Source organism: Odontesthes bonariensis, chromosome 3 (assembly GCF_027942865.1).
Source record: "Odontesthes bonariensis isolate fOdoBon6 chromosome 3, fOdoBon6.hap1, whole genome shotgun sequence".
Classification (NCBI taxonomy): Eukaryota; Metazoa; Chordata; class Actinopteri; order Atheriniformes; family Atherinopsidae; genus Odontesthes; species Odontesthes bonariensis.
In genome coordinates, this window is record NC_134508.1 from 41,979,363 (window position 1) to 42,007,259 (window position 27,897).

A 27,897-nucleotide genomic window follows, 5' to 3' on the forward strand; every position below is an offset into this window, starting at 1 on the left:
GTGAAAGAGCCAATGAGTTCTCAACACCATTTTCACACGGTTTGACTCCACACCTGCCTCCCTCATGTCCTCCTGCTCCTCCTTCACCTCCTCCATATCCTTCTTTTTCCCTCTCAACAAAGTTCTGTCTTCATCTAGATAAGAATTGCATAATGTAGGCAAGATAGTCTAAAGGGCCCAGCATAGTTGCCGCGATGTCGTGTCGTGCCAGCCATATACAGTGGTACGAGCCGATGCGCCAGTAGTTGCAATCTTCTGCGTCACAGAGGTGTCGCTGCTACGTGAAGGTTACCCCTAATTACTCTACAATGATAACCTGGCTGACAAATCTTGATGAGATGGTGGTCTGGGAATTAGGTGTGGATTTTCTTGTATTTGAGGCGTGGTTTACGAATGCCTAGAGCCGTTTATTGGGCGCTACGAATGTCTATCAAATGGCGTCTGGTTCTTCCCATGCTGCTTTGCGCGCGATTCATAGCCAATTGTATCACTTATACCAGATGACGTATGTAGAGCGACAGAAATTCGACGAGGAAATACATCCTTCTTGGCAATGAAATCTTTCAACGCCAAACGTTGCTCTTTTTTAAAAGTAAACTTGCGTTCTAAGCTACTTAAAACACTTTCTAAGGCTGCATCAAACGGTAACGTTGTGTCCGCTGCCATGTTGGATTAACACTCTACAAGCTTCGGTGTCGCACATAGACGTCGTCATCGTCTTGCTGCCCCCCCCCGTTCTGTGATTGGTTCCCTAACTCAGGCAAAAATAAGGGCGGTGGTTTCCAGGCTGCCTTTGCAGTGTGAAAGAAATTGCGCGCAAAGCAGCATGGGAATTCCCAGGCTACTACAACGAGGAAACTGGAGAAGAAAACAATGCCCCTGTCATGAGCAGGAAGAGTCGCACTGTCATCAAAGATCAGCATTCTCACCTCTGCTTACAAAATAGCTGATGAGCATGCAAAAGTTGAAATTTCAATAGGTGTGTTCTCACCATTATAGTCTGATATAGTACTTAGAATATTGTTATAGGGCTTTTAAGTGTATTGTGTTATCTTTTCTTTGTTTGTTTGTTATGAAATAGTGTGCTTCAATGGACACAATTAAAAATAATAAAAATAATAATAATAATAATAGATCGGTTTGCTGTTTTACTTGCTTATGCTGTTTCAGTGCAGTGTCGTCCAGGTGCCTGTACAAACGCACTTCCTCGCTGAGCCTGTTTTCGAATTGGTCCATCCGGTTTGTCGTTCTCCACGCGCAGCAAGTTACAAATTTTGACTGATGTACGACTATCCGAAAATACGTCATTTTGACGTCATGCGCAATGCGGGCCGTGAGCGACAAGTCAACTATAAAACAAGCTTTAAGCCTGATTTATGGTCGTCCGGGAAAGGCTACGGAGGGCTCTCCGTCGACGGAGACACTCTCCATCGCTTGTGTGCGTCAGCCAAAATTCCTATCTATCCATCGAGGCGACGGAGACTGGCGGAGACCGCAAGGGTTGTGATTAGTCAGCTAACAACATAATTTCCGGAATCACTTTTCCAGTTTAGCTCCTTCCTCTCAGAACAACAACGCCGCCATTTTTGAAAGAGTTTACTGTGTGCCGGTCAACATTTGGTCAAAATTATTTGCATTTCAATATCAATAAGCTCCTACTCCAACAACAGTCTTTCTCTCTCGGTTGCCATCGTTCACTGTGAGGAGTGGAACGGAGCCAGAAGGTAAACAATCAACCAACGACTTTATGATAGACGTCGCTAGATTAGATCGTCTAGCATAGCGACGCCTACTGATCGGGAGGTGAATTGCCTTGCGTATCCGTCATCCCGACGGAGAACTTCGAAAGGTTTGATAGCCTCTGCGTGACCACGGAGTCGGATTGACGGATAGTGACAGAGAAGCATACCGAGGCCTTTAAGGCTCTAGCATGGTTGCCGCGTATGCTAGCGCGAGCGGTGTTGATGACGTCAAGATTTCGTGCCGGCTATATATAGTGGCGCAACTCGATGCGCCAGTAGTTGCAATTTTCTCCATCACAGAGGTGGCGCTGCTACGTTAAGGTTACCGCTACTCTACAACCACGAAAGTCGAGAAGAAAACAATGCAACTGTCAAGAGCAGGAATACTGTCATTAATAATACTGCTGCAGTATCTGGATAATTTAAATGTTTTAATTCAGTTAAAAGAGGTGAAGGTCTGAAGCCCCCGGCATCACCACTTCGAGTCTCTGCCCTCTTCTTTGCCTTCACGTATCTGTCCCGTAGCTTCTTCCACACATTCTTAAAGAACTCTCCCTCTTTCCTCAAAGTTTTTGGGAGTTTACGTGGTCCCTTTGCTATTTCACTGCAGTTTCGTACAGGTGATGCACCTCCTAACTGAGCCTGGTCTCACATTGGTCCATCCGGTTTGTCGTTCTCGGCACAGCCAAGTTACAAAAATCGACTGGTGCACGACAACGCGCTGCGTCGTCTTTTCAAGGCAAGCGCCATGCCTGAAACGTCATTTTGACGTCACGGGCCGCCAGCACCGTGAGCAACGCGTCAACTGTAAATCCGCCTTTACACAGCACAGGACCACTAGTCTAGGATTTGCTGATAGTGAATCTCACAGTATCAGACTTTTAAAATGCCTGTCCTGCAATAGTCTTTGGTAATTCCATTCCATAAAACTTTCCCCTTTTCCCAGTGCAGAGTCCCACTCCCCTGAGTCTCTAAATTGAGTTGAGGGGGGTGAGTGGATTTAGAACGACCTGTCTTGAGAAAAAGGTCGTTTCTTGGGAAACAGTGTTCACTCCTCTCCAACAGCTTTTATAGTTGCCACTTGGCAGCAGTTCATGGTCTGCGTTGCAAAATGCTGCATTTCATGCTCTTTTGTATGTCAGAGAAAACACACATGCATAATTTGAGGGGAAAATTTTTTTTTTTTAAACTAATAGACCAATGCCTCTGATTTTGTTGCATCTGGACAAAAAAGCCAAAGTTGGCTACTTAAGTCATGTAAATTAAATTAAATTTCAAGCAAACTTCTGAATTCATTCATTTTAAATCGTAACCCAAGATGAATGGCAAACTGTACGAACAAAACAACGCAAGAATGTGAAGAACTGTCAAGAGAAACATTTCACATCAATTACCCTTGCTTGCTCATTTAACTTTACAAATTGTTTTTTTTAAGGTGTTATTTAGAGACTTTAATCAGATGGTGGACACTCCCTCTGCAGCCAAGTCCATTCACATGTTCATCCTCTGAAGAGTCTGAAAAAGGCTTCTGTAGCCAACAGCAGCCGTTTCTATCCTAACATCCCCCTCTCTCCTCACCACATATTAGACACACCCCCTTTCCTCAAAATCCTCTGGTCTCATTTGTTGGCTCTTCTTTTCAGCCTCCTCTTAAACAAAAGAAACAAAGGAGGCAGGGACACTTCCCACCCCCTATCCCCCAAACACAAGCACAAACATTCTACATTGTAAAGACCAAGCACAGTTTGAAGTATCAGCAAGTGAAATTTTAAACACATGCAAACAGCAGTTTAGTATTATCCAACATCTCTGTGGAGTTTGAACAGTAATGTGCTGGTGCACACACCAACAGAAAAGGCAAGAAATAACAGAACCTTGTTTTCTCTGTCTTTTAATATGCTGTTCAGACATTCTGATTTTCCACACATTCCGTTTTCTGATAACTAAAGCATTCATAGTCCAGCCTAAAGTGAATTCAACATATGAGATAAATGCTTTCCTACCAATAAGACAAGAGGCAAGGATTGGGTCCTTTAGTATACAACTTATTATTATGACTATTAATAGGCCTTTCACATTACACAGTACTTTCACTCCCGTACATTTGGGACTTTGTTGTGCATTGTTGTCATGTGTGAAAGCACAAAGAAAAAAAATGGTTTAAACATCCCTAATACACCTCTGAGCTGGCAAGCGAGGTAGTAATAGGGAAAATGGTTCAAATGTGTGTAAATGAGATGCTACTGTAACCCAGAAGAGAAAACGTCTTGCGCTCTTTTATTTAAAAAACAAGCAAAACTTTTATTTTGAAAAGAGGAAGTGTAAGTCTCTTTTTCTAGCTTTATTTCCGGTTGAACAGGAAGTGCAGTCTTCTTCTTTTTAACTTAACGCCGAATTTACTCTACTGAACTTCGGAAATGAAAAGAGGTCGGTCATGGACGCCTAGTGCTAAACTTTGTCGTTTTGGTGAGTTTTAATGCAGAAAAGCATTTTAAAACAAGTAACTGCACTTTTCAGAAGCTAATTTCGAATGTCTGTTATGTTAAGTTGATGGGAGCACGAGGTAGAGAAACTGAGGCTGTCCATTGCCGTGTCCATATTGAAACCTCATCTTGGTGAGTGAGACATGTGCTTGTATGTGCTAGCATTGTGCTAACGCTAAATGGCGGTTGGATTTATCTCTGTTTAAAAAACTTAAAAATGTTATTTCTGTTAAGATATGATTTCACCTAATGATATTTAAGTTATTTTTGTACTATTTTTTTGTTGAAACCACTAAATAATGATGTTAAATGTATCTTTTATTTGTTATCAAAAGGAAGAATATTAGAGCTAACCAGACTAAATGCTCCTTGGGAAAGTGATAACTGATTGGTAATTCATGTTATGATTTACACAAGTTTAATCGATTATTTAATTGGTTAAAAAAATACTAATCATAATTTTATGGTTAAAAGAGAATTTCATTTATTTGTTTCATGTGGTTAAAATTAATTTCATGCACTACAAAGGATATTTTGAGTTAAAAGAAACATGCATGTAAAGTATTACTGTGGTAATATGGAAATTGAAGATAAAAACTAAGCTATAGCTGTAAGAATGGATAAGGAAAAAGGATTATTTAGCTGTATACAATAATATCATTATTGTGTGTAGGCTAGGTTTCTTTTGCTGATTAAGAAGTTGGATTGAATTCCTGGATTTTCTCCGGACGGAGATGGCGAGCCTGTGCCCAAAGAAGAACTGAACATCCATTGAGGAACATAATTCTTCTCTCCAGTTGTGAACATCCATGTGGTAACAATACGACCACTGAACGGAAAGAGCGAGCTGAACTTAAGAACATTTTTTGACTTGACTGACGACTATAAGGACAAACTGAAAATCTGAGCTCAATTGGACTGAGGTTTTGATTTTGATATGCCGGCTTGTTGTTATTATTTTGGTTGAACTGTGTTGTCGACTTATGTTTTTTATTTTATTCTTTTCTACAAAATAATAATTATTTTCGCTCATTTCTGCCTCCAGTCAATTCATTTTGCAATTACCTTGGTTTCTATTGTAATCCTGCCGAACCTAGCAACTGGTCTATAACTTTTGAGTTATCTTAAATTACTTACTAAGTCAGAGGTTACACTACACATTGAAAAAAGTACACACATATGTGGTGCTCTGAGTTTGCTCTGCTTGGCATGTGTGAGTTTCCAAAGAGAAGCAGTGGCAGGAAAAGAGGATGCCCTTTAACTCTATAACACTAACGAACCCTTTTGTAACATCATCCCCAACATTGGGTGTATTTTATCTGATATAATATACCCCCCAAAGAAATACTTCTCATCAAAATATACTAAAAAAAAATACAATACATGGCAAATTGAAGATTTGTGAAAAATTAATGAGTAAAAAAAAATCTAAATAAAGCAGCTGGGAAACTTCTTCTTGGGTCCACTTGTTCCTAGGACATATGAGCCTTGTCCAGATAAGGCACAGGCTCCCTCCCTGGGTAAAATCTACTCAAAAGTATTTCATCCTCAATCCCTAACATTGGGTGAAAATGACTCGAGCACATGCCCGTTGAAAAAAACAACAAAATAGAGATGGGAGCAGGGAAACATTTATCTTTGACATCAGTGAACAGTCTGAAGTTACCCAAGGACCCATGCAACTCAGAAAGCAGCAACACAGTGAGAATCATATAACCACAATCGCAATGGTGAAAATCACCCGATGTTAGTGTTCTAAGATTAAGAAACAACTGATTAGTGAAACGGGCCAATGTCTCCCATACCTGATGTAAAAGCGCTGTAATCGCAACTGTAGTCCACACAATAATGATTATTATAACAATGATGATAATAATTAGAACTGCAAGAAGTTATAGTGGGTCCAAACTTCCCCCATGGAAGTCCCACACTCACAGAAGTCCTCCACTCCCCTCGATGACTAGTCCCGAGGTAGTCATGCCAGCAGGGAGGCCAAAGTGTGTGTGAGTGCAAGTGTATACATGCCAGTGAAGGACAACAAAATGGAGCATAGGTAGAAGGAAACCAAAAGTGTTGGGCATTACAAGCAGGTGTGAAAGTAGTTTTCATTTCTTACCGGTGCTACAATGTCCGGTGTGTCACTCACTGTATTATTTTTTTAACTCCGTTTTACCCGGGGGGGGGTTGTTCAGAGGCGATTCAAACCAATTTCATGACTTTTTAATATTCTTTACTACTTCACATTCTTGTGGGCCTACCTAAGTGTTCTATGTGAAAAAATGACATTACAAAATATTTCTGTCTGTAAATATTTTACTGTGAGTACTTTATTTTCAGTACATTTGGAACTGGACTGAAAAATGCAAAATGATGGAAAAAACAAAAAAAAATATTTAAAAAAAAAATCAAAGTAGGCCTAATTGTCTTCTTCAGGGTGCTGGTGAGCCATGCTACATGAAAAATTCAAAATGGTGGATATTTTAAATATTTTAACACGTGATAATGTAAATATTACAGGGAGTGAGAGGGCTCATATGAATACTTTTTAGGGTGTCAGCAGGAAAACGCGTGCTTACTTTAAAAAGCATGCTCACATTTAAATCACAAGCTTACGGTCCTGTAGCCCACTAAAGCGGACATCGGCCTACGCTCTATGCTCAGCTGTGCCCCCGTTACAAACAGCGTGAACAGCCTATTTGAAGAAGAGTAATTTATTATTTGTCCGAGTAGAAGACATGTCTCAGTATGCCACCCAATCACAAAAACATGCAGTTTTTGAAAAGCCGATTTAACATTTCGCTGACACAGTTTTAAAGACGAGAGTCGAGATGACTTCATTCACTAGAACTAACTGCGGAGCAAGCGCGGGCAGGAGATGGAAACAAACGGACCGCAAGCTCCAGAAAGGCACCAACAGAAAGACCAAAATATATGGGATATTTGCAGACATTTTGAAAACTGATTACCATAGGCTACTGGATGGCTTTCCCATTAGTAAAATTTAGTACCATTATTTCCAAATATTTTTTGTTGGGGTCTGAATAGGGGTGGATTTGAAAGCGTCAGTCGATGCAATTGGAAGCTGGCGCACGCCGGAGATCCTTTGACTATTTAAGCCAAGCTGTTATCTTCATCGGAGCTGGTCAAAAATGACATATTGTGGGTAGCCTAGATATGTTTTCTTCTTAAAAGGCGAGCGTTACTGCATTTTTTGTATTTTTTTGGTGTTTTTTTTGTTTTGTTTTTTTTAATTCAGCATAATAAACCCTTGTCAAAAGTCGGAATCTTTTACAGGAACGCAGCACCGCCTCGCACCGGCTTACTTTCAAGGCTGATTACAAGGTACAAGATCTGAAAGTTTCGGCTTTGTAAGACAGAAAATTCTGAAAAGGGTTAGGGTCTCTAGCTTGCTGTGAGAAAGTTTGGTGAACCTCAGTTGAATATTTAATTAAGTAAAAAATACATTGTGTTTATGTGTATTATCAAAAAATATTTTGAAATTCATATAAATTACATGGTTGGTCCAAATATTCTGAGGGATTTCACAGTTGATGGAGATAGTCTCTAGTGAGCTGTCAATTTTTGTTGTAGGCCCCAGATTGGCATTTCTTTAAATAAGAAATATTTAGCCGGGGCGGTCTGTGGCATAGTGGGTTAAGCAGCCGCCCCATGTACAGAGGCTACAGTCCTCGCTGCAGCTGGCCCCCGGTTCGAGTCCCGCACCGAGCGGCCCTTTGCTGCATCTCTTCCCCCTCTCTCTGCCCCCTGCTTCCTGTCTCTCTCCAACTGTCCTATCATTAAAGGCATAAAAAGCCCCAAAAAATACTTTAAAAAAAAAAAAGAAATATTTAGCCTAAAATATATTTATGTTTATGGATTTAGCAGATGTTTTCATCCAAAGCAACTGGAACATATCCAAAGGCCTTAAAAACCGCTGTCATTAAGCCTCTTCTAAAGAAGAGCAATCTTGATGCCACAGTACTGAACAACTACCGGCCTATATCAAACCTGCCATTCTTAGGCAAAGTCCTAGAAAAAGTTGTATACCAACAGCTTAGTGACTTTCTCCTGTCTAACAATGCTTTTGATACTTTCCAATCAGGCTTTAGGCCCCACCACAGCACTGAGACAGCTCTGATCAAGGTGACAAATGACATCCGCCTGAACACAGATGCAAGTAAAGTCACAGTCTTAGTTCTGCTGGACCTGAGTGCTGCCTTTGACACAGTTGACCATGCGATCTTATTACAGAGGTTAGAAGACTGGGTGGGAATCTCTCCTCGTGCTTTAAACTGGTTCAAGTCCTATTTGGAGGACAGGAAATATTTTGTTGAAATTGGTAACTGTGTCTCAGACCAAATGGCTATGACCTGTGGGGTTCCCCAGGGGTCAATCCTGAGACCCGTATTGTTCAATCTGTACATGCTTCCACTAGGCCAGCTAATACGCAGCTATAATGTGTCCTACCACAATTATGCAGATGACACTCAGATCTACGTGTCACTGACGGCAGGAGAACACGGGCCTGTAGATACATTGTGTCACTGCATGGAACAGATCAGTGTGTGGATGCAAAACAATTTTCTCCAGCTAAACTCACACAAAACTGAAATCATTGTCTGTGGCCCACAGAAACAAAGAGAAAGTGTTATCAGTCACCTTGAGACAATCTCTCTAAAACCTAATAATCAGGTTAGAAATCTCGGGGTAATATTGGACTTTAACAGCCACATTAAATCTGTAACATTAGCAGCTTTTTACCATCTAAAAAACATTGGCAGAATCAAAGGAATAGTGTCTAAACCAGACTTAGAGAGACTGATCCATGCGTTTGTCTCCAGCAGGTCAGACTACTGTAACGGCCTGCTCACTGGGCTCTCTAAACGGGCTATAAGACAGCTGCAGTACATCCAGAATGAATTTTTGCACTGGCTTCCTGTCGCTCAGAGAATAGACTTTAAAACAGCTCTGCTTGTGTACAAGTCTCTTCATGGTCAAGCGCCAAAGGACATCTCTGACATGTTAGAGCCATATGAACCTACTCTGGCTCTGAGAACCTCAGGGAGGGGTCTCCTGCTGGTGCCCAGAGTCAGGACTAAACAAGGTGAGGCTGCGTTTCAGTTTTATGCTCCTAACATCTGGAACAGTCTTCCAGAAGATGTGAGACAGGCCTCAACTCTGACAATGTTTAAATCCAGGCTGAAAACAGTTCTATTTAGCTGTGCATATGACACCTGAAAGTATTTTATCTGCACTCTTCACTTTTAAATTAATTAATTAATGATTATTTCTAATGGGTTTTTTAATTCTTTTTAATGATTTTATTACCTTCTTGTGATTTTATGTAGCTGTAAAGCACTTTGAATTACCTTGTGTACGAATTGTGCTCTATAAATAAAATTGCCTTGCCTTGCCTTATGTATATACAATATGCTAACCCTGAACAGCTGATGACAGAACACAAAGCGTTTTATTACATTCTCTTTCTAATCAAGGCAGCTGCCTCACGCACACCACTAACTTTCTCCTCACTCTTGCCTTTTCATCTTTCGGATCTTCATTTTTGTCAATCTTCAATCTTGTCTTCACCGTGTTTTGGACAAGGGACAAACACATGTAATGTTCTCACTGCAGGACAAGAGGACAAGAGGACAAGCACATTGATGTCACTTTCCTGAGTGTACTGTGTTACCTCAAAACACCAAAAACAGGCTACAAGTGAAAGCATTTTGTTTAAATATTACAAAAGGGAAAGAAAAGGTCTCTTAAAGTTCTCATTCCCAGCTCTTGTTGACAACCTCAACAACAACCTTTTAATCAAATCTTGTATCTACGTTGATCTGAGTTTATAGTTAGTTCAAGTAGGACTGGAATTAAACTAAACAGGAGAGAGGGTTAAAACTCAAGTTAAGGGTTAAGGATTTTAAGTTTTCAAATCGAGTTCATAAGACAACGAAAACAAGAGAGGGTGTGTATGCTTTGTGTGCTTACTGATCAGGTGGAAGTCTCAGTAACAAAGCCCTTCTCATCCATGTCACCCTATCTCACCAACTGGGCCTCTTTCTCCGAGCGCCCTCTACAAATAATTGCCTCACTTGTAAAGAAAAGTAGATTATCTGAGACCATGTGTATGTGTTAATGCAGGCAAGTGAAAACACTGTGAAAAGACAACGATGTTCCAAAATGTCATATTTACCGCTGTAAATACCAATGTTTATTTTTTTTTTAAAAATAATGCTTAAAGGGATAGTTCGCCTCTTTTGACATGAAGCTGCATGACATCCCATATTAGCAATGTCATTTATGAACATTGACTTACCCCCTGCTGCGTCCTGTGAGCCGAGTTCCAGCCGCGTTGACGAAGGTAGTCCGGCAAGTTGGCTGGGGTTTAAAAAATAAAGCGTCTTGTTTCTCAAAACAATATGCATTCAAAAGAGTAATATATTTCCGTCACAAAATCGTTCAGGAAAAAAAAGTCAGACCTCACAATCGCTTGGCGCTATTTCTCTCTACCTTCATATCAATGCGTTCAGCCACCTAGCGATAGCTGCACCTGTTACGGTGTTTACTGCTCGGAAGCAGGGGACTGCTCGGTCTGCACTTCGGTCTGCACAGTTTACACAGCCCGCAGTGATATGAAGGGAGAGAGAAATAGCATCAAGTTGCTCTGTCCAAAAATCTCCCCGTTTCTGCACAGCGTGTCATGGCCTTTACCACCCTGCTTGCCAGGCGTACCAGTCTACTCAAATGGAAACAGGTTTCTCCACCAACTCACAACAATTGGATATGGGAAATTTTAACACATTGAATACCGGCGGTGTTTACAGAATTATGTCGAAGAATCCCAGCGTTCTAAACCATTTTTTGACGTTTTTTGTACAGTCACAGCATATTATGTGATAGGGCCACTGAAACATGTTATGGCTCGTTTGAAAGCTGAGACTTTAAACTCTTTGTGGGTCAAAACTGCGTGTCTCTAGGTGCCGCCATTAGCGAGCTATCCTTAGCTAAACCAAGGCGGGTATCCACCAAAATCAACAACAAACTGAGATATCGGCTTCCCTTTCCCTCCAAGCGTGATCGCAGCACGTTGCAAAGCTAAGCTAAGCTAACCTGTTCATAAGACCGCCTCCTGACTTGTCGCGTGTCTTCTTCTCCTTCTTGTTGTTTGGTTATGTTACTTTACCGCCACCCTCTGGAAACCGACACGTGCGATTGGACAAAATGCGGAAATGCACAAGTATCAATGCAGCGTTATCAAAATTGTTCTTGAGTTGACACAAAGCCATTGGCGTAATGATCTAAATGTCCAGATGATGACACCAGTTTTTGACTGCCATCTATGTTAGTTCTGTTCATCACATAATTACGTATTTTTACGGTTTGGGAGCCAACGCATGGGCATTAAAAACGTAGTTTTACGTGATATGGGAGTCAATGTGTTAAAATGTCTAAAGTTAGAAGTTAAGATTCTCACAGAAGGGATCTTTGACAGCATTTCATAAAACTTGGGACCCACTGCTGGCTTATATTAGTAACAGTCTTGATGTTACTCCTGACGATGCCGAGGACGCTTCTTAAAGCGTGTGTGTCGCAGTTAACGCAGACACACACGCCCCCCCCCCCCACGCAGACACTACGCAGACACTCTGGGGCACCTCCTCAAAATTGTAACTCACCGCAGACATCGCCGCAGGGAGGAGAGAAAGGAGGCCTCTGATTGGTCAACTTTACATCCGCTCTACACTATGCGTATTTCCGGTTTGCTAACCGGCTAATGGTGACGCTTCTTTCGCCTCTCTGCCAGCTCCAGTAGTAGCAATATTTCTTCTATTTCTAGATCGATCAGCTGCATCTCAATCAAAGTGCGCATTCGTTCAGTCGCCATTGTTGTTGAATGACCTCCGTAACCGTAACACCCACAATCCTAGCTTGTTCGTGATTGTCCCTCTTGCGTTGTGGCGTGGGATTAACATAGCGCAGACAGCGCTTCAAGGCATAAATCAAAAATAACTGCGTCGTGTCTGCGACAAGCTCACTGCGACACACTGCTGCGAAGTATACACGAGCCTTAACAGTTGGAAAGAGAGAATACCCCCCCCCACACACACACACACACACTTTATCTATTTATTTTCTTCTCTTGTCCTTTATCCTTTTAATCATTATTATCATTATTTCTTTTTTGTCTTACCATACTTCAATTTTTCACTTATGTTACCATATGCTGTATAATAAGTTCTTTGCTTTGACTACATCTGACATGGGTTGTCGGGAGGGATAGTTATGTTGGGGTTCTCTTTTTGTCCTGTTTCCTTTCCTTTCCTTTTTTTTTTTTTTACTTTGTACTTCACTTTAAAGCAGACGCTTCGACGCAATGGGAAACTGATATCTTTTTTTCTTTCTGTACTGTCTGCAAAAACTCAGAGATTTGGAAAAAAATAAATAAATAACAAATAAGCTTCTGTCAAATCATGATATGTTCTTCGTTCTATTTCCTAGAACCTACTGTGGAATGTTGTTAAAAATAGTACTATAGGAAATATTATTACATTATAAATCAGACTATAAATATACCATATGATCGGTATCAGATGATCCTGCTCACAGCAATCTGTGGTCTGCCCCAAAATGTCTGATCGAAACAGCCATATAATTTACAATAAACCTTTAAAGGGATACAAGGTAGTTTAGCGGCAGTATAGCGATCTCTATTGGTCAAACTGAAATTCTACACTGTCGTAAAAATGCCCACCTGTACACACCCACCAACTAAACATCGTGGCGAATGCTGCCGTTGTGTTATTTAGTCAGTGCAGTTAGGTCATCTGATTTACAAGTGTAGACTGCCCACGTAAGATACTATAATCAGAGATTTTCTGTAGAGAGAACTCAAGATAATATGCTATAATCCTGTTGCTGGAGGAAGTGGCCGGGGACAGCTCGTCTGGGTTTCTCTGCTCAGGCTGCTGTCCCCGCGACCCGATCCCCGGACAAGCGGCAGATGATGGATGTATGGATGGACTGTTGCTGATCTTGAATGGGATTCTTCCCTCATCATGGTGTATTCGTGGAGTGATTCCTTTGTATTAGCAGACACTTACAAAAGTTACATCTTAGACAGATGTGCGCAGGCACTACCAACATACACGCCGCAATAAACGCAGACTAGCTCTACACTATTCCGATTACAATCACAAATTAATCAATTTTCATTTGTAGATAACAATTCTTGTTCGGATCAAAACGCTATTCTTATTATAATCAGGTCAGTCCGTGTATTTCTGAAGCTAGGCTACGTCTCGAACTCAGGAGGAATTAGAGCACCATCATCACCTGTTTCTGTACGATCTAAAACGCAGATCAGACACTATGGTAGATGAACAAGATCACGCTTGGAGAAATTTCACAAAGATGGGAAGTGCCAACATCGAACGTTTCATATTCAGTCTGTGAAAGGCAGAATATGAAACGCTTGGTGTTGGCTCTTCAACGCAAGCGAACACATAGCTACAACTACAACTAGCATACAGTACTTAGCTAAGTGCCGTAAACACAAACGACTCTTCTCACGCATCACGACACTTCAGAAGCGGGTCGCTCCTGCCAAAGTTACATATGGGATTTTCAGCATACAGACCCCTGTTGGGAGCGAGACAGGCTTCATTCGCTTACTATTGACTTGTTAAACCTTTGTTAAACTCCTGAAGGCTATAATTTTAGGTGAAAATGCTACCTAGTGCCCCTTTAAAATTGAAACTCTCAAATTATTACTTCTTTTTTTTTTTTATTAAACTTTAGGAAGCTGTTTTTATTATACAAAGCCTTGAATCTTGAACCTACATAAACATTCACAGTCCCTCCCAACTACACTTCCAACCTTTCAACAGATTGTCAACTGCTCCACCAGAGAAAACAAAAAGTTAAACTTATTCTATACTAATGTAAATTATGTATACAGCTCCTTTGCTCTTGGTCCACTTGGAAAATCAGAACACGATCTGGTTTTCCTCACCTCCAACTATTCAGCCACTGTTAAGGCGCAACTTATGAAAGAATTAACCCGGGGGGGCTTAAAATGATGCTTATTGTGTTATTCCCTCAAAGACAGTAAGATGCTTCCCCAATAACAAAAACTGGAACACTGTTGAACATCAAAAAGGAGGGAGACATAGAAGACAAAGTGCACAAAGGTTTACAAAAAATCTGGGAAGAAAGCTCCAGCAAGGAGAGGTGTGTGGTCAGTAGAGATGGGAATTGATAAGATTTTTATGATTCCAATTCCATTTTCGATTCTGCTTAACGATTGGGTTCTTTATCGGTTCCCTTATCGATTCTCATTTGGAGAAAAAGGACAACAAACCGGTCGATTAGCATCAACTTTGTTTGGTTTAGAAGTAACACGAGTCATGACCTTACAAACCCAACAACGGTGAGGTCCACATTGGTCTATCATGGCCTGGGTAATTTAACTCTTCCCTGCTCTGGTGAAAGGAGAAGCTGGAGGTAGAGGTGAACTGGGGGTGGTACCACCAGCCTCTGGCTCTGAGCCAGTCAGGCTCTGTCTCATGATTTCATCTAAATGTAATTCCTGAGAAGGCATTCATTTAACCTTAACCGTTACTAACAGCAGCTTTTACAATGAGGCAAATGGCGCTAACATGATAGGCAGTGTTTGTTAGTTAGTTAGTTACCTGCAGTGTTAGCCGACCACATGCTAACGTTGCTAACGTTGCTGGGTTCAGATTCACCGACGTTAATCATTCATTTATAGTAATTGCATGTTGGTAGTATTTCCTCCCTTTGGTGAAATATTCACTTTGCAAGTTGCCCTGTTGTCGTCTTTTTTAGGGATGTGTAACCAAACTTTCGAGCGTTTGTGGCGCACTGTTGACTGCTGGCTGCACTGGACTCGCCACGCAACGTTGCGTGGTGACGTCACTTGAATCGATACGGGAATCGTTTGCAAAATCGCCAAACGATTCCAAGGAATTGAAACACTGGGAACCGGTTCTCGATTCCCATCCCTAGTGGTCAGGGAGAAAAATAACACAGGCTTTAAGACTGATGGAAGCCTGGACAGAGCCAATCAGCTGAAAGTACATTTCAATAGGTTCTGCTCGGATCAACACTCAGCATGCTCCTCCTATGTCTCCAGCAACACAGACCTCTCACCTTACCTGTACCCAAATCTTCCCTGTCACACCTCCACATTAGCCGCATTCGGACTGTAGGAACCTTTGGCAGTTCTTATAACCCTTTAATCCACGGGGCCGTTTTATCCCGCATTCGTACATACAGGAACTCGGGACCATCACCCTCAGTTCCTATAAGCATTTTAGCTCCTTCTCCGAGGCTGGGTCTTTTCAGGGTTCTATAGGAACACATCTGACGGAGGTGTTTGGTGGTCGGTAGCTCCGCCCCTTGTCATGTTGTCACGGCTGAAATGTTTACTCATGCGACACAGACACAACCGGCGCGTGTTTAATAAGTTAAACTTACACGTCGCCTCCTTTGTCTGCGGCGCTCTGCTCTCCTTCCTTCATGAAATGAAAAAGTATGGCCTGCGCTCGATCCTTCGTCTCCTGACTCTCTCTGTGAGCTCTTCCAGCCTCCATGTTAAACGCCCGATGTGATTGTCCATGATTAATATCACCATCATGCAGACCATGAACACGGTGGCCTCCCCGCTCTCCATATTAGCTTCTTGGTGGTGTTTTTTTTCTTCTCTCCTTACTTTTACCGTTTTTTTTTTGTTTTGTTGTTGAATGTGGCGCTAAAGCAACACGTTGCTGACGCAGACGGTTGCGTCGCATCAGTCCCGACCTGGTCCCGACTCATGTGCGAATGCAGACTGAAACAGTTCCGCTGGGGAAGGACAGTTGTCAGAACGAAATTCGAGGAGGACGAACGGCTCTGTCCGAAAGCGGCTAATGTCACCCTCCACCTCAGTCATGGATCGTAAAACAGTCTCACCAACAACTCACCTGACATCAGGACACTTTGCCTCCCCCATCCAGCCAATGTGTCTCCAGGCGTCAGGTGAACAGGTAACTGGAGAGACTGAACCAGAAAAAGGCTTCAGGTCTAGATGGTGTCAGCCCCGTGGTCCTAAAGACCTGTGCAGAACATCTTTTATGGGATTCTACAGAACCTATTTAACCTCAGCCTCAGAGTTAGGAGAAAGTTCCAGTGTTATAAAGGACATTCTTCCTTGTTCCAGTACCTAAAAAAATCTTGTGCATTTTCTGTCCGTGACTACAGACCAGTTGCCCTTACATCCAATATCATGAAAGTCCTGGAGAGACTGTTATTGGCTCACCTAAATAAACAAGTGAAAACCTTTCAGGACCAACTCCAGTTTGCTTACTGTCCTAAGGTTGGTGTTGAAGATGTCATCATCTACCTGCTTCAGAGATCCCAATTTCATTAGGAAAAAGCAGACATAGTAAGGATCAGGTTCTTTCTCCAGAGCTTTTAATAAAATTCAGACTGAACTGCTATGCTGCTAAGTAAGAATCTGCAGAATATACATACATATAACCACCCAGGGGACTGTACTCTGTTTCTCTTCACTATGTACCCCTCAGACGTGCAGTACAACTCAGTGTCCTGTCATCTCCAGAAATACTATGATAACTTTACAGTTGTTGGGTGTATCAGTGATTGACAAAAGGGTTAATACAGGGAACTGGTGGCTTTGTGGCACTTTGTGGCTTGATGTGAGAACAATCACCTCATCTTGAATACAAACAAATTGGAAGAGATGATTGTGAATTTTAGAGGACCAGAAATAAGCCAAACACTGTTTACATCATAGGTGAAGAGGTGAAGGTGGTTGAGGAATACGGATACCAGGGGGTTTACCTGGACATCAGACTGGACTGGAAATGCAACATTCAATCGGTCAACAAGAAAGGACATAACAGACTGTACTTCTTATGTTCTTGTTCAAAATCTGCACCAAAATGTTGTGCCTCTTCTTCAAGTCTGTTTTAGAGAGTACAATCTGCTAGGGGTTGTTGGGGAAGTAGTATCAATGAAAAAAAAATTAAACTCATATAGAAGGCTGGGGACTGCTCTGGAGCGCCTCGACCTGATTGTAAAAAGAGGAATGTTGTACAAGTTGGTCAACATAAAGTACACCAATGACCATAACATTGTGTTGAAACAATGGAGTGTAATTAATTTGAGGCTTCTTCAGCTCTGCTTTAATACAGAAAGATAGAGGAGGTCCTTCCTACCAGCAACAAATAACTACAAGCTCGTATTGATTACTTTAAAGAAAATTATTATTATTTTTTTTTTTTTAAAACTTGTGTTTAGATGTGATCTAATTTTCAGATGACCATGTATGTCTATGCATTTGTGCTTTTGAACACTACGCACTTATTGTATGACTTTCTCAAGTATTTTCAGTTGATATTCTATCTATATACAATGACATTTTACAATCTTTTGTTGTAGATTTGAAGCCTATGGGAAATTACGTAGAATGGGGTAGGGTTGGTCAGAACCTTTTAATGCCATTATTTTTCCTCAATAATGTACAGATTCGCAATTGCTGTAAATAAGAATGCTGGTGTAATACACCCATTCCCACCCGCTCTCAATTTATCACATATTCTCATCAATTCATTGTCCAATTTGAACAAAGAAAGAAAAACATACTATGGACTGTGTGTGTCTACTATCAGCTGGCTTGTTATCTAAATGAATCAGCATCTGCGATTAAAAATTTGGATAGAAAGGAATTTCTTAATACCACAAGTAATTTTTTCTCTAAATTCAGAGGGATATTTTCAGAATGACTTCCAGGGAAGTCTTTTTGCTCTCACAGCAGCATTTTTGATCAGCTACAGGCTTCTCAGATCATTTTTGGGATAACCCAATAATAAAGACAGAAAGTTGTAATCTTGAAGTAACAAATGCATGTGTTAGCTTTTTTTCAGCAAGGATGTTCATAATTTTGGCAATATTGTGAATGATAAAGAAGGTGGTCCTAGGAACCGCTTTTAAATGTCAGTTAGGAAAGATCTTCAAAAAGGTTTCCAACTGTAGAGTAGGTTTCTAACAGTAGAGCTGGAAGCCAAGGTAATCCTATCTAGAGTAATAACATCATGAGACAATGGGCCTCATGCAAGAACATTTTCGTATTTTTATTCTAAATTTCTCTTACTTTTTTCGTACGAAGGTCTCGTACGAACACGACACGTCAGATTCAACAAACGCTCTTAACTTCGGAAAAAGTAATTAAATATAAAATCCATTAGTCAAGCAAACGTGATTTGAATAACAGCGGACTATTTTACGAAACTCCTAAGTCAGGTCTGGATCACTCGTAAATTCTGTTTGTACCTGAAAGAAAACGTAAAATACGAAAAGATTGGTGAATGCGCAAATTCTCTTAAATCACTCGTACGGACGATTTAAGAACAAATCTGTGCGTACGAACGCTTCTTGCATGAGGCCCATTGTCTTCCTGAGGAGCTCAGATTCAAAAACAACAACTTCAATTTTGTCTGAATTGAAAAGCAGAAAATTTAGTCATTCAGGTCTTTACGTCTTTAAGACAAGCTTGTAGGCTAACTACACATGGCTAAACGGACGTAAAAACAAAATACAGTAAGGAGGAAGCCTCGGAGGTTTGTTTACACCGGGACAGTGATGCGTCTGACGTCAGACGGGGACAGTAATAATGACTGCACGAAGCATCTGAAGAGGGAAACGTGCTGTCGACAAGTGAGTATTATTCATATTTTATTGTTATTTTACTTCATATTATTATAGTTATAGATAGATGGATAGTTAGATACTTTATTGTTCCAGAAGGAAATTGTGGGCTCAGCATTATCACTCAGCAGCGTTCTCATCAATACAGCAAACATCGAAAAAGAGCTAAAAGTAGTGTCAATTATTATATACACAGCTCAGTCTTTCTTGTATTATATAACACATTTCTTTGTTTTTTTATTTGTTTTACATAATAGAACGTCTGAAGATAATTCAGAGGAGGGGGTCCTACGTGCTACTTTTTCTAAAAACATAGTGAAACAAAACAAAACAAAAGTTTAGAGGAGCACCATCCCCCCTCTCCTGGAAAAGGTAAAAAGCACGAGGTCGAGGGAGAAGGGGGGTATGCCTTTTGAGTGCTGGACACATTTTGATACGATTTTTCCTTTTTTTTTTTTTTCAACTGTCCTTTTAGGTACATGTGGGGAGTTGACCTATCAGATGGCCTGATAAGATACTTCAAGGTCTTGCACAAAACACAGAAGTAGACTTTCTTGTTCCACTTCATGGACATTGCTTTTGTGCATGCATCTTTCACAAAGAACATGGCGGAAGCAGAGGTGAGGTTCCTTTGCACCAGAAGGTATTCAGGGAGACCTTAGCCTTGGAGTTGGCAGAGACGGGGTCTAACACCTCAGTTGAGCCTGGGCCATTTCTTGCCAGTCATCACAAACCTGTGCACATATCAGACCACAGCACACAGTGTGTGCTACAAGTGTGCCACATGTGATGTGCCCCTATGCTTTGTGCCAGGCAGAGACTGCTATAATGATTAGCATGTTGCCAACAGCAAATAATGTTAATACAAATTGTAAATACTGTTCAGTGTGGTTTGCTATGACATTATTTATGTATATAAACTAATTGCATTTAGAACAAACTATTTGTTTACACTTTTATTGTATGCACAAAGCTCTGGTTGTAGACAAAATGTGTTTGTGCTTCCGTTGCTCTTTGTCAGTAATTCTCACAGAGGATCTGGATGTGAGATAAGACAGTCCCAAGTGTAACCTTTCATTAGAGCCCAAGATCATGACTGTATGTTGAAGCGTTCAGGAATGGCGGCCTTTTTTCCCAAGGCTCTCCAAATGGCACAGCTTTGGCACAGCTTTGGCACAGCTTTGGCACAGCTTTGGCACAGCTTTGGCACAGCTTTGGCACAGCTTTGGCACAGCTTTGGCACAGCTTTGGCACAGCTTTGGCACAGCTTTGGCACAGCTTTGGCACAGCTTTGGCACACCTGGTCCTATCCTTAGAAAAACCTGTACAAAATACTCAGATTTTGTTGTATTACAGTCAAATTTGAAGTGGGACTAGGTAAGACTTCAGGCTGTAGTCCCATTGTGTTTTTCAGTCCTATGCTAAAGTCACTTTTAAGACATATTTAGGAAGAAAAATTTGACAGACATAAAAATCCATCTCTTTCCCTGTATTCAAGCTCATATTACTCTGTGACAGTAGCACTTACCGAGATTCTGACTGTTGTAGGAGTTGCAGGTAAAAGTTGCAAAAGTTGCCTGCCTGTTAAGGGGTTAATGAAACTGACCTGAATTGATCAGAAGGCTTTGTAAAAAGGGGAGATTTGTGCTGAGAATTATGACCATTTTTAAAATGTGATTTAGTGTCAGAAGCAGAGCCAGTAGCGATGAGGGGACTGCGTATGTGAACAAGCAAGCATTAGTTCCAATATAACCACTTTCTATGCCCAAACGATAGTAGTGACCCCTTATATTTTTTATCATTAGAAGTAAGATAGTAAATACACAAAGCCCAAAATTGAAAGGGAAAATAGGATGAAAGTAATATGAAATATACCTGCATCTTTTGCCAATGAAAATATCTTAATTGGTTTAGTCAAAATGTGTTTTCCTTATCAAATGTAAGGTTATAATTACATGATTTTAATAATAGGTTGTGATCTAAAGTGGGCCGGTCTGAAGCATGAAACTCCAGGTTGAAAATGAGTCCCACTCTGGCCCTGGTCAGAGGGTTTGCGTGCCTCAGTGACCTAAAGAGCTATACCAGCAGGAGCTTAGTCTTCAGATGGGACACCCAAATTGGACAGGTCTGAAGGTAGAGGCCTGACAAAGTGCAATCCAATCCTCCAGGTTGGAGTTGGACACATAGCGAACAATCTAATTCAATAAAAAAACCACTGTTACTATAGCACAGGGGAAAAAAAATCCGCATGATGCCCCCTTCACATTACAGACTGCCCCCTCATTTATGCCTGCCTAGAAACGGCCCTGGTTCCCAAGGTCACCAGGTGTGCTCTTTTTTTCTCAGAATGTACCAAACTGTTGATTTGGCCACTCCTAACATTTCTGCTATCACAATTTTTTATATATATATATAATATATCCCATATATACTGATATATATATCCCATATATATCAGTATATATTTATATATATATTTTTTTTTTCAGCCAAAGGATGGTCTGTTTCACTTCCACTGAGAAATCCTATGACCACAGGTTGTGGGTTCACAGCAAAAGCTTCCAAATGCAAATGCCACATGTGGAATCAACTCCTGACCTTTTACCTGCTTCATTGATGATAGATTAATGAGGGAATAACCTATGCAGCCCATAAAATAGCTTTTCAATGAATTACCTTTGTTCCTTGGAAAAAAAGACGAGTACATATTAAAGCTGTAATTCCTAAAACCTTCCTCCAATTTGGATGTAAATACCCTCAAATTGAAGCTGAGAGTTTGCACTTTAAGTCCACATTGATTATATAACTGTATTTTTAATATATTTTGGTAGACGGCTAAAATAATAAAACTTGTGTCTGTGTCCAAATATATATGGCCCTGACTGTAGTTAAAATATGTCCGGTCATATGATGGGGTCTATCGGAGAGAAAACTTATGGATAAGTTCAGACATAAGTTCAATAAGTCCTGCGTGCACATGAATTGACAATTGATGATATGCACACCACTATCTCTGTGGTTATACTACCCTGCCCAACACACATCTAACTGCTTTGATACCGCTGATACATTTTATCAACTATATACATTTTATAACTATTCAGCTAAACCAGTCCTGCTGGGTTCCTTTTTTTTGTGATCAGTGCTACTGCGAATCAAAAGTTAAGCTTGCCAACATGCATTCATATTTAAATCCCAATGTGTGCATAATATTTGTTAAAGTAGACCCGGACTGAGGAAGCATTGAGGCCATGATACCAAACCATTCATTAAAGGAAGCAGGCTAAATTGTCATAGAGTGATTATAGAATTAGATAAGGGTTATGTAAATGTGACATAATGATAATTGGCATGATAATGTATCCTCTGTAGTGAGTGGCATTTGTGCTGTAATGAAGTGCAGCGGCACAACAAAATTAGACCAATAAATCATGATCATCACTGGAAATGTAGTTTTGTCAGAGCAAAACTTTTAATATCCACACTTAATCCACAACACTTAAAAAAGTCAGTGCCTCGAAACTTCAAATGGATGTATATGGGATAAGGCAGATAACGACTGGAGAAGCATACTGTGGACCAATACTGCATTTTAGCAAAAAAAAAAAAAAAAAAAAAAAGCTAATATTTCGGTTCAACTATTGAACAATTATTAAGAAAACAAAGTGGGCAATGGATATAAACATTATCGTCATCATTACTATTATTTATTCATTTACGTATCCATGCATTTATTTACAGATGCCAAAGCTGCTTTTGGGAGATAGAAAACAGCGCTGGGTACACTTCAGTAGAGGCGGAGAAAACAACTCATTATCACTCACCTTGCACTGTGTACAACTCTCCAGATCAAATGCTCCTGTTCTCCCCGTTGCGGTGATATTTTATCAGTTTCTTTCAGAGTATCCAGTTTGTCCGCCTGTGTGTGCAGATAAATCAGGCATGTAGATAACGTTATTCCTCGAGGTTACGGTAACACAAAATCCACGTCGTTCCAGCCCGAGCTGTCTCTTCGAGTCCAACTTTCTCTAGTCTGTACACATAACCGCTCGGTGATTAAAAAAATAGTTTCATATTTGCAGTTTTAGTTCAAAGTAGCTTCCCTCCTCTACTTGGTTTCACTCGACAGGTTTCTAACCCCACATGTAGCCAGTGAAAACTAGTTGGGACGTTTCGGCGTTGCTGTAAGCTCATCGCTTTCACAGTGAAAAGGGGAGTTGCATGGTGCTGCCTTCAAGTACCCCTCGTATTCTCTAAAATCAAGCTAGAAAATAAAGATGCCCTGTATATGGAAGTTTTTCTGTGCCATCAGAGTTTGAATACGAATTTCTAATATTGAATTTTTACAGCATCAAAATCAGACTTTGAATTTGAAAAACCAACAGTGTAAAATAAAATAAAAAATTCTAATATCAAAAATCAGTGTAAAAAAATTCAACATCTAAATAAGAATTCAGTGGAAAAAAATTCAACTTCAAAAAATTCAGTGGAAAAAGAACCAGACTCAACATCCAGGTAAACAGGGAGAAGCAATCGATTCCCTGTCTCATTTCATCCAACGGCAGCCAATCAAGCTAATGTCAGCTCAATAGATATTGAGTAATATCTATTACTCAATTTTACTAACACAAATGGCAAATAAAGTAATCTCACTCACCGAAGTACCATCACCCGCGTTAGTGGACATGGCTGATCTGTCCAGTGGAGCGTAACTTGATTGGCTGCCGTTGGATGAATTGAGACAGGGATCGATTGCTTCTCCCTGTTTACCCGGATGTTGAGTCTGGTTCTTTTTCCACTGAATTTTTGGAAGTTTAATTTTTTTTCCGCTGAATTTTTTTAAGTTTAATTTTTTTCCACTGAATTTTTTTTCAACTGATTTTTGGTTTTAGAAATTGATTTTTTTTTTACACTGTTGGTTTTTCAAATTCAAAGTCTGATTTTGATGCTGTAAAAATTCAATATTAGAAATTCGTATTCAAACTCTGATGGCACAGAAAAACTTCCATACCTGCAGGGCTGTGGGGAAATTGGATGTGTATTTTCGGATTAATTTGTAGTACCCGGTTGTTGTTCTGCTAAAGAAATACTTCCCAGAATCACGGCATAGAGAGAAAGCTTCCACGCAATGTCTATCAGAACGTGCATAAGGAAAAATTTAAACCAAACATTAGCTTTGCTCTCCTTTCCTCAAAAGTTATAAAAGTTATCCACCAGGAAAACACGCGACCACCAGGAACCTTAAACTTAGATTTACGCCATATCACTTGACTATGCATATGCACATCATGTACCCAGCCTACAGACCAGGGCCAGAGTGGGACTCATTTTCAGCCCTGGAGTTTCATGCCTCAGACCGGCCCACTTTAGATCACAACCTATTATTAAGATCATGTAATTATAACCTTACATTTGATATGGAAAATATATTTTGACTTAACCAATTAAGATATTTTCAATGGCAAAATATGCAGGTTTATTTCATATTACTTTTATCCTATTCCCTTTCAATTTTGGGCTTTGTGTATTTACTATCTTACTTTTAATGATAAAAAAATACAAGGGGTCACTACTATCGTTTGGGCATAGAAAGTGGTTATATTGGAACTAATGCTTGTTCTCACACGCAGTCCCCTCATCGCTACTGGCTCCTGGCTCTGCTTCTGACTCTAAATCACATTTTAAAAATGGTCATAATTCTCAGCACAAATCTCCCTTTTTTTTACAAAGCCTTCTGATCAATTCAGGTCAGTTTCATTAATGTAATGCTGAATCATCTAGCATCTCTGGGCACTTTTCATGGAGCAGGTCTACACCATACTTTTTATTATATTCATTCTAATAATATTCACACAATCCTACCTGCCCACTCTGGACTTGTGGGCTAATGGCTGGTGCTTGGTGCTGCATCGTCTGACTCTAAGGGGCTACAAAAACAGTTTCCCAGTTATGTGGCGTCGCATCATACTATTATTTAAATTGTATAACGTCACGTTATATGCCACAACGTCACGCAATTCATTGAGTTGATAATTATTTAACTTAAGGCGAGACACTACAGGTGAATAGGGTAACATTTTAAAATAATAGATATCACTATGAAACTTCCTCAGTTGATTACTTATACAAGTATGAAAAAAAAATGTATTAAAAGTTTTAGAAATTTGTATGTTTAATTATGCAAATTAGGCATTAGCTCATTAAATATGCGCAAATTTGCATTTATTTCCGGAAGATCTGAACATATGATAAAGCCAGGTGCAAAATTCTTTTTTTATAATTTTGTTTACACACAAAATGAAAAGAAAATTACCGAGGGATTTCAGGATATCTGCTTTCATTTCCTAGGAAATCAAAATATACTGTCCATAGCCTAAAAAACATCGATTTTCGCCATATTTTTTATTATAATGTCACATAAATCAGGCCAGGAATGATTTATCAACAAATCCTTCAGTAAATATCTTTGGAATACTGTTAAGTGTATAACTGGAAAGTTTGGTGTTAGTAGGTGCTCCACAGTCTGAGATATTGATACATGAAATGAAAATACAAAAAACTGATTTTGAGAAAATGGCATTTAAAGATTTAAATAGGGGAATTCAATACATTTGTGTTGGAAACAATTGCTCAAAAACAGAATAAACGCTCAGGCCCTTAGTAATACTAATATTGAATAAAATTTCTTTATAGCAGGTTGAAAGAACACATATTGAAGGAGTAGACTGGCCCAAAATCTCAAAATTGACCACTGCATGAAAAATCACTGTTTTTGCCTGCCGTGTCTCGCCTTAAAAGGTGGTTTGCAGGCAGAGTTCAACATATTACCCGTTTCATCGTCCTCATTTGACATTACAAACCACAAGCTCGTTTTAGTGAAAAAGTTGCCAATATTTGCATATTTAGCTGCGTCTGTTTCCAGAGCTTTCCTCTTTTTAGTTCTAGCCTTCTCCGTGCCACCCTTGCTCTTTCTACTTTCCATCTTGGAAACACCACTAAACGAGCGCACTGACGTGTTCCGTTAGGCTGCATCTGCAAAAAAATAAAATCGACAGCGACAGGGACAGCGGTAGCAGCAAGTAATCAACCCACTGCCATGACAGAATACCGCCCCCCCTCCAAAAAAGAAGAGAACACCGACCCTTGCAGCCCCAACATCAGATCGGCCCTCTGATCTGATGTCACTGGGAACATCAGCACTTGTGTTGACAACATCGTGCCCACCATACAAGTGAAGAAGTTCCCCAACCAAAAGCCCTGGATCAACAGTAAGTTACGGCGCATGCTGCATGCTCGCTTCACTGCATTTAAATCTGGCAATAACACGGAGTACGAAGGTGTGAAGTGTGGACTGAGGAGAGCAATCAACAGCGGCCAAGAGGCAGTACAGAGAGAAGCTGGACAGCTTCTACTCTTCTGCCGACTCCAGGCGGATGTGGCAAGGCCTGCAGCAGATCACAGAATTACAGGAACCCCACCAGCATCATCAGCTCCTCAGACAGCCTGCCTGATGACCTCATCAGCTTCTACACCCGCTTTGAGACCACCTGCAACATCACAGCTAGAAGTCCCTACACCTGGCCCACCCAACCCCCCTGCCTCTCCTCCACCAACAGTATCCTCAGTCCAGAGGATCAACCCCCGCGAGGCAGCAGGGCCGGACAAGATCCCTGGGCGGGCCCTCAGAATTTGTGCCAACGAACAGGCAGATGTTCTCACCTCGATCTTCAACCTCTCCCTCATAGAGCACTGTCCCCTCCTGCTTCAAGACCACAACCATCGTCCGCCTCCCCAAGAAGAACCCACCCGCCTGAATGACTACAGACCAGTAGCACTCACTCTAATCATTATGAAGTGTGTTTTCAGCTGTATTTTCTGAGGAGGTTTAGGAAGTTTTGCATGTCGGCTGAGATCCTCAGGAATTTCTACAGCTGCGTTGTTGAGAGCATCTTGACCAGTTGCATCACTGTGTGGTACGGCAGTGCCACTGTCTGCAAACGCCTGAAGGTAAAGACAGCTGAGAGGATCATCAGGACTCCACTCCCCTCAGGAGTCCACAGGAGAGCTGCCTCCATCATCAAAGACCCCCCCCCCCCCCCCCCCCCCCCCCCCCCAACATGGACTGTTCACACTTCTCCCCTCAGGCCGTAGGTACAGGAGTGTGAAATGCAGGACCACCAGACTCAAGAACTCTTTTTTCCCCACTGCCATCAGACTCAGGCTGCGGCTACACGGAAACGTTTTTCACTGTAAACGATACTTTTTCTTATCGTTTCGCTGTCGCGGCCACACGGAGCCGGCGTTCCCACTACCCCAAAACGATAGTTTTTGAAAACGGGTCCCAGAGTGGGAAAGTTTGAAAACGGCCTCGTTTCGTTTCCATTGTTACAGCAAAAACGTTTTTGCGTCAGCCACACGTTGACGCTGGGAGCCAATTTTAACACCTCTCTATTGTCTCACAGCGTGGCGTGACACAGCGGCGTGTGTACTGTATCGTTTCATCGTTGTCGTCTGGACAGCAGCGCGTTTCCGTGTGGTCGCAAGAATTTTCGAACCCGTTTTCAAAAAAAACCTCGTTTCGTTTTCGTGTAGCCGTAGCCTCAAACTAACAAATTACACTACTGTTAAAATTGGCTTTGTTCTTAGACATTATGAATGAAATAGGGCTCAGTACTTTTCCATATGACCTAAAGTGATCCAGGAGTAGAAAGACAAAACAATTGGGAAAGCCTGGGAAAGCAAGGGCAGATTCACACACACACATTGTTTTGGGCTGATCCAGAGAATATGACAAAGCATGTTGAACCTACTCATGTCCAATCATACTCGGTCGAATGTGAGTCCAACCTATGCAATAAGTACAGATGATAACCGGAAATCAGGGCCAGTCTGACAGACTTCCTGCGGGAGCTCTGTTCCACTGAGCCCAGCGCTGATAT

General features: G+C 40.9%; 1 protein-coding gene across 1 annotated transcript in view; it reads right to left on the minus strand.

The window, feature by feature from the left end:
* plxnb1b (plexin b1b) overlaps positions 1 to 23,158 on the minus strand; it is a 151,483-nt gene extending 128,325 nt beyond the window's left edge. Inside the window, exon 1 of the mRNA XM_075461853.1 lies at positions 22,783 to 23,158. The gene's annotated coding sequence lies outside the window, so the exon portion shown is untranslated. The remainder of the gene's footprint in view (positions 1 to 22,782) is intronic.
* Between the last annotated feature and the right edge of the window lie 4,739 nt (positions 23,159 to 27,897).